Source organism: Equus asinus, unplaced genomic scaffold (genome assembly GCF_041296235.1).
Source record: "Equus asinus isolate D_3611 breed Donkey unplaced genomic scaffold, EquAss-T2T_v2 contig_142, whole genome shotgun sequence".
Lineage (NCBI taxonomy): Eukaryota > Metazoa > Chordata > Mammalia > Perissodactyla > Equidae > Equus > Equus asinus.
Genome location: NW_027224786.1, coordinates 7,501 through 14,334, shown reverse-complemented (window position 1 = coordinate 14,334; position 6,834 = coordinate 7,501). Strand labels below are relative to the sequence as shown.

The 6,834-nt window shown below is 61.0% G+C and overlaps 1 long non-coding RNA gene across 1 annotated transcript; it reads left to right on the top strand.

Annotated features, from left to right (window-relative positions):
• Positions 1–685: 685 nt before the first annotated feature.
• On the top strand, positions 686–3,175 carry LOC139043058 (uncharacterized). The gene is made up of 3 exons (XR_011500136.1): positions 686–822; positions 2,134–2,404; positions 2,692–3,175. It is a non-coding gene; the product is annotated as an uncharacterized lncRNA (long non-coding RNA).
• The last annotated feature ends 3,659 nt before the right edge of the window (positions 3,176–6,834 follow it).

The following is a 6,834-nucleotide window of genomic DNA, read 5'->3' as shown; positions in this document are numbered from 1 at the left end:
CGCAAAACTTCAAAGCTTCAAGTTATCAGAGAGGTTTGGGAAGTTGTTTTTATTAATTTAATTAATTTATTTTTCGAGGAAGACGAGCCCCGAGCTGACACCTGCTGCCAATTCTCCTCTTTTTGCCCCGGGAGAGTGATCCCGAGCTAACATCCGTGCCCATCCCCCTCCCCTTGATAGGCGGGACGCTGACCACAGCGTGGCTCGCCAAGCGGCGCCACGTCCGCACCCTGGATCCGAACCTGCGAACCCCTGGCTGACAAAACGGAACGTGCGAACTTAACCGCTGTGCCGCCGGGCTGGCCCTTCGGGAAGTTATTTTCAGGACACGGGCCATAAACTAGAATCACCGCTACAGGTTTATCGGAGCGACATCAGCGTTCGTGGTGGATTGAGTCGTCCCCTCTGTCTCTCCCCTCCAGGGCACAACCAAAGGGACGTCTATCGACCCACCCACCAAGGATTCCCCCCCCCCCCCCGCACGGCACAGCAGGATGCCTGAGAGATCCACGCAGCCCTACAGCGGCAAGTCACATTCGCACAGTCAAAATTCAATGGCAGAGACAAAACGTTAAGGTCAGTGAGAGGGAAGAGAATAACCGGCCCAGGAGCAACGGTGTGAAGAACACGGAGAAGACGGGTCCTAGACGCCGGGGTCCCCGGAGCAGCGATTTCATCAGAGGCCCGCAAACGTCCACGATCTCCACACCACGTTTATGGCCGACTGCGTGCGTGGGTCCTTTGGAATCGACCAGGCTACCGTCCGGGCCACTTTGGGACATCGTGTCCAGCTGCCCCGAGCGGTGGAGCTGTCGTTCAAGTGTAAGATGGGGCCCGTCCGGGGAGAGAATGGGGACGGGGAAAGGGAGGCCGCGGGAAGTCACAGAGTCTGAGGTGTTCGGGGGAGACTGACTCTTCTGAAGTGGAGGTGGTAGAAGGAGAGCAGCAGGATTTTTGGATTTTTGTTCCCTCTGTTAGGTATCTGGGTCCGGAGGAGAGTGGGGCGGGGGGGGGGCGGGTGGTGGTGGTGGTGGTGGGTGTGAGGCTGAGGCGGGGCTGGTGTTTCCTTTCCGAGTCAGGTGGAAGAGCTCCTCCAGTGGAGGTTTTTAGACAAGGGGTCTGGTCTGGCAGGATGGGAGGTTGCGGGTTGAGCCACAGGGGAATCTGTCGTAGCTCAGACTCGGGCCTTTGAAGAAATAGACAGAGAGAGGAGTTTTGCTCTGTCTGTCACCGCAGCCGGCACCTCAGGAGCAACAACAGGAGGCTTCCCGAATGAGTGAAGGGGCAGGAGCCAGCGTGCCCCGTGCCTCTCTCAGCCCTGCGCCGGCAGGGAAGGAAGCAGGCAGGCAGGCCTCAGGGCTACTCCCGTCCTACTGCCCGGTGGTCCCTGTCCCGGCCCCGCCCCCACTCTCCCCCTGACCCTCACCGCTCCCCAGCCCTCTTCTCAGCCAGAGAGGCGATGGGGGGGGGGCGGTGCGGTCCCAGAACAAGTTTCCTCTCATCCGCCATCATCTTGCCACCCTGACGACTTGGCCTGAGATCCGGCCTAGGCTGTACCCTGAGATCCGGCCTAGGCTGTACCCGTGTGTGGTTTTCCTGTGGACAAGGGGGCCGGTTCACCATTTCGGAAGAAACCCCTAGCCTTCCACTGCCGAGTCGCCAGCCTGGGAGGGGGGAGGGGGGAGGGGGGAGGGGAGGTCAGGCCCATTCATTCCGATGGGCCTGGCGTCAGGGCTTCATTCAAGTGCAGGAAGCTCTCTCCCATGGCCTCGGGCTTTTTTCCATTGAACGGCTTTCTTCAATTCCCCCACCCTTAGGCCGCAGTCCACCAAGGGCCGGGAGGCAGGGAGGGAAGATGTTGGGGCAGGGTGGCTGTCTGAGAAACTCGCCTCATCTGGGGCAGAAAGAGTGCCCCCCTCCTTTCTCTAACCCTACTAGACTGCTTGAGGATCACGGACGGTTTGGCTCATCGATGAGCCCTGCGTTATGGGCCCGGCAAGCAAACTCCTAACGGGCAACCCGCCGCTCTAGGCGTGTGTGGGTTTTTTGATCTTTCACCTTCAAGTTCGCACGACATCGGTCCCTGTCCCCCGCCCCGGCTTCCCATGGGAAATCCTCCGTCTCTTTCCACAGACTCACTGGCGACTTCACACAGTGCCTGCCTCCTCCTCCTTAGGAAGGAAGGAAGGAAGGAAGGAAGGAAGGAAGGAAGGAAGGAAGGAAGGAAGGAAGGGAGGGGCTGACCCCGTGGCCGAGCGGTTGAGTTTGCACGCTCCGCTTCAGCGGCCCGGGGCTTGGAAGGTTCGGATCCTGGGCTCGGACACGGCACCGCTCATCAAACCACGCTGAGGTGGCGTCCCACACGGCAGAACCAGAGGGACCCTCAAAGAGAATATAGAACTAGGTACTGGGGTGCTCTGGGGAGAAGAAGAAGAAGGAGGAGGAATAAAAAGAAAAGAAAAGATTGGCAATGAGCTCGGGTGCCAGTCTTTAAAAAAAAAAAAAAAAAGAGGAAGAAAGATGGACAAACAGGAACGAATCCCACTGACGGCACCTCCAAATGGTGGGGGGCAGGGGGGTGGGGGGGGTGGGGAGTGGCATCATCGGGCCAAGGGTGACTCTAAGCGTGATCCCGCGGTTGTGTTATTTGACATTTTATCGAATCGATTTATTATTTTATTTTTGAGGAAGATGAGCCCTGAGCGAACATCTGCCACCAATCCTCCTCTGTCGGCCGAGGAAGACTGGCCCTGAGCTGACATCCGTGCCCATCCCCCTCTACTTTCCAGGTGGGACGCCTGCCACAGCGTGGCTCGCCAAGCGGTGCCGGGTCCTGCGCCCGGGATCCGGACCGGCGAACCCGGGGCCGGCGGAGCAGAACGTGCGAACTTCACCGCCGCGCCACCGGGCCGGCCCCCGGAGTTGTTTTGAAAATCCAGTAAGGGGCTGGCCCCGTGGCCGAGTGGTTAAGTTCGCGCGCTCCGCTGCAGGCAGCCCAGTGTTTCATCGGTTCGTTCGGATCCCGGGCGCGGACACGGCACTGCTCATCAAACCACGCTGAGGCGGCGTCCCACATACCACCGCTAGAAGGACCCACCGCGAAGAACACACAACTACGTACCGGGGGGCTTTGGGGAGAAAAAGGAAAGACAAAAAATAAAATCTTCCAAACTCCAATAAAACTTTGAGTGAAGACGACGAGGAGGATGCGAAACGTATCTCACGCCTCCGAGCCGAGCCGTCCGTTTAGGTTTAGGAAGGGGGACGAGGACCCTTTGTAAGCGACATCCCTTTTTAAGCACCATTCTAAACCACAGAACAGAACTCCCTCTCCTCGACCCGGAGCGAGGAGGTTCCTGGGTGTGTCAGAGAGGGTCACGTCCTCTGCAGCACGAACGAACCGCCAGGGTTCGGCCACGGGAAAGAATTTCTTCCTCTCCAGGGGGACTAAAAGTCACCGACGGCAGCGGGCGTAGGTGCTATCCTTCCCGTCCAGGAAAGGCAGGGAGAACTTCAGCCGTGAAGAGAAGGAGGTCTTCCTCACTCCCCGTTTTGGGAGGGCCCCTTTGGCAGGGGAGTTTTGTCTCCTGATTTCAAGTCAGGAAGAAAAGGGAGAGAGAGAGAGAGAGAGAGAGAGAGAGAGAGAGAGAGAGAGAGTGTGTGTCCTTCTCGTGCCAGGTCGGTCTGAGGGGGACCTCCTCTGGTTTCCTCCCTTCCCAGGGAACGCCGTTCGCTCCTTCTTCTAGAAAAAGCTCCCAAAGCACCACCGCCCAGGATGGTCGACCTACGCCCATCGTCCCTCCTTTCCCAATCATTTCTACCGCGACAGAGGGACAGAGGCCCCTGCCCCATCCCCATCCCCACCCCCACCCCCATCGCCTGCCTCCTTGATGGCCAAAGGAGCTGCCTCTGAGAATGGAACGGGGCTTGGAAACCTTCTAGAGGGGTGACTCTCACCTGCCTGCCTGCTGGGAAAAGCACCACGCTGTCCATCGGACTGCTCTTTTGGGCAAACGTAGGCGTGCCACATAGCGATCGACAGCTATGGCGGGGGGGGGGGGGCGGGGTGGCGTGGTGGTGCCCAGGATCCACGACACGTGACGGCTGCGGAGCACGACAGCCCTAAGACCTTGAGGGAGACGGGGTGGCGCGTGAATCCTTTCGGAACGAGAACGACAGGAAACGCTGACGGGGACGTGTTCTCCTCTCGAGAACACACCAACGCCTCGCACGGTGTCTGACCCGGGGTGCCTCTGACTTTTGTCATCAGAGACGATCCTCTCGACCGCCCCTCACGCTTTGGGGAAAAGGGGAGAGGGACTCGGTAGCACGGGAAAAGCCATCCATCCGCCCTTCCTTTCCGTCTTCACGGCTCCTTCTCGTGGAAAACGAGGAAGCCGTCCGGAGGAACGGAACACTGACCCGGGCCAAAGCGTGGCCCAGCCTGAGCCTCCAAAACCTTCTGCTAAGTGAGAGGTGCCAGACATCCAAGGCGACCTACGTTGCGATTCCACACAGAGGAGAGAGCTAGAACGGTCCAACCCTAGAGGGCGACAGCAGATGGCGGCGGCGGCGGCGGCGGCAGCGGTGGTGGTGATCGTGGTGGGGCAGATCCGGGAGTGGGGCCGTTTTTTCTTTCGGGGGGAGGGGATGGAAACGGAAACCTTCTGGAAATAGATAGCCATGACGGATGCGCCACCTTGGGGAGAGAGACTCCCGAAGGCCACTGGCTTGTGCCCCGTGGAAAGGATGGATTCGGTGGGATGGGAATTCTACCTCCGTGTAGAGCGTGTGGTAAACCACGAGGTAGGTGGGTGGGTGGCCTCCCTGCCTCGCCTCCACCTAGACGTCCACACACAGAGACCGACGAGGGAGGGAGGGAGGGAGGGAGGGAGGGAGGGAGAGAGACAAGACTGACAGAGGCCGAGGCCGAGGCCGAGGCAGTGAGCGAGTAAGTGATCGACCCTGGCCATAGGGATTCCTCAGAGGGCGTCTCTTGGCTCCCCAAACGAAGAATGTGTGTGGAGATCGAGAAAGATCACCGACCTAGGAGAACCAGCAAGACTTCCTCACCCGCCAGAGAGCCGCTGGGCCCCTGCCGTCCCTGCCACCGCCACCCCTACCCCTCGCCTTTGGCAGCGACGCCAACGAAAGGCAGGCAGACGAGTGGGAGAGTCGTGTGGTGGTGTCCCCCAAGGAAGGTGGGTCCATGCCGACGAGCGGTCGTCGGCGTGTGGAAAAGCCAGAGGCGGGCTGACTAGAAGGAGGGCGTCCTGGAGGAAGGGGCCAGGGTGTGAGGGAGAGAGGCCTGTTCCTCTTCCCCTGTCGGTCCCAAGTCAGGGGCCCAAAGGAGGAAAGCTGTCCGTTCCTTTCCGACTCGGACGGTTCGGGCGGAACCGACCGATCCCCGCGGCGGCGCAGTCGGGGCTTTCTGGACCAGAACCCCTCTCTCTGTCGCCTTTCGACCACACGCACGCTTTAGAGGCCAAGGGAAAATGGATCGGGTCTCTCTGTCTCTCTCCCTAGAAAACAAGGGGCCGGGGGCCGAGCCCGTGGACGAACGGTCAAGTAGCGCCCCCCACCCCGGCCCCCGGCTTCGACGGCCCAGGTTTTCACCGGTTCGGATCCTGGGCGCAGCCCCAGACCCAGCATCGCCCTTCAAGCCACGCCGAGGCGGCGTCCCACATAGCAGAAACGCGAAAGACCTACCACTGGAACCTACAACTATGGACGGGACGGGACGGGACGGGGCGGGGCGGGGCGGGGCGGGGCGGGGCGGGGGTGGGGGGGGCGGCTTTGGGGAGCAGGAAGAAAGAAAAAATAAAAGAAACACAAGGACGGTCATCGCGATAGTTCTTTCCACTTCCATCCATATGTTAACAGGACCCAAGTTTCCCGACCTCCATTTGGATGTATGTTAACTAAATGGAGAAGCTATTCAAAGGACTCCTCTAAAGAAGTCCACGTTCTTCTTCCTAAATGATAATGAAAATCATTGTCACCACCGCTCTTCCGACCCTCCATGTCCAGACGGCCTCCCGCCCCTCCCCTATCCCCAACTCCCGCCCCGCCCCGCGCCGACCCCCGACCCCGGCATTCTCCACGCCCACCTTTCCCTCTCCACTCCTACCCCCCCCCGTCCCCCGCCGCCCGGGACACCGCACCCCGCGCCCCCCCCCCCCCAATCCAGGCCGGGCCACCTGGTCGACCTCCTCGAACACTATATAAGAGGATGCCGGGCAGCAGGTGGCGCCCGACAAGCGGCCTCCTCACCGGCCGGACGGATCAGCCTCGCGGGGGCGGGCGATGGGGAGGCGTTCGTCCAGGTCAGGTCAGGTCGGGGGAGGGAGGATGCCGCGCCGGCCGGCCTGGTGCGTGGCCTGGTCCCGATCCACCCCGCGTCTCGTTTCTCGGGCCGGGACGAGTACAGGCGGGGAGGCCGACTCGGTCACGGAAAGCGGCCTTGGGGAGGTTTTGGCGAACGTCCCTGTCCCGGGGCCGTCTGCCGACTAGGGGACGGAGTCCTCCTCCATGCTCCTTCTCGCCCCCAGTCGGGCGGGTTGTGGGTCGCGCGGTCGACTTGGCCATTTCCCCGGAGGCATCCTGCCTGCCGGGGCTCCCTCCCTCGGGCCGGTGCGAGCGGTCCTCGGGCGGCCCGGGAATTTGGGCCGCAGCGAACGAACGAACGAAGCCCGTCCCTCCTGCGTCGGCACCGATGAGACACAGCCCTGGTGGATGGAGCCGCTTTCCTCGGGTTTCCTTTTGCTTTCGGCCGCTGCTGCCACCAAACCTCCCTAAACGATAGGAATGAAAACGGGAACCGTTGGCATAATA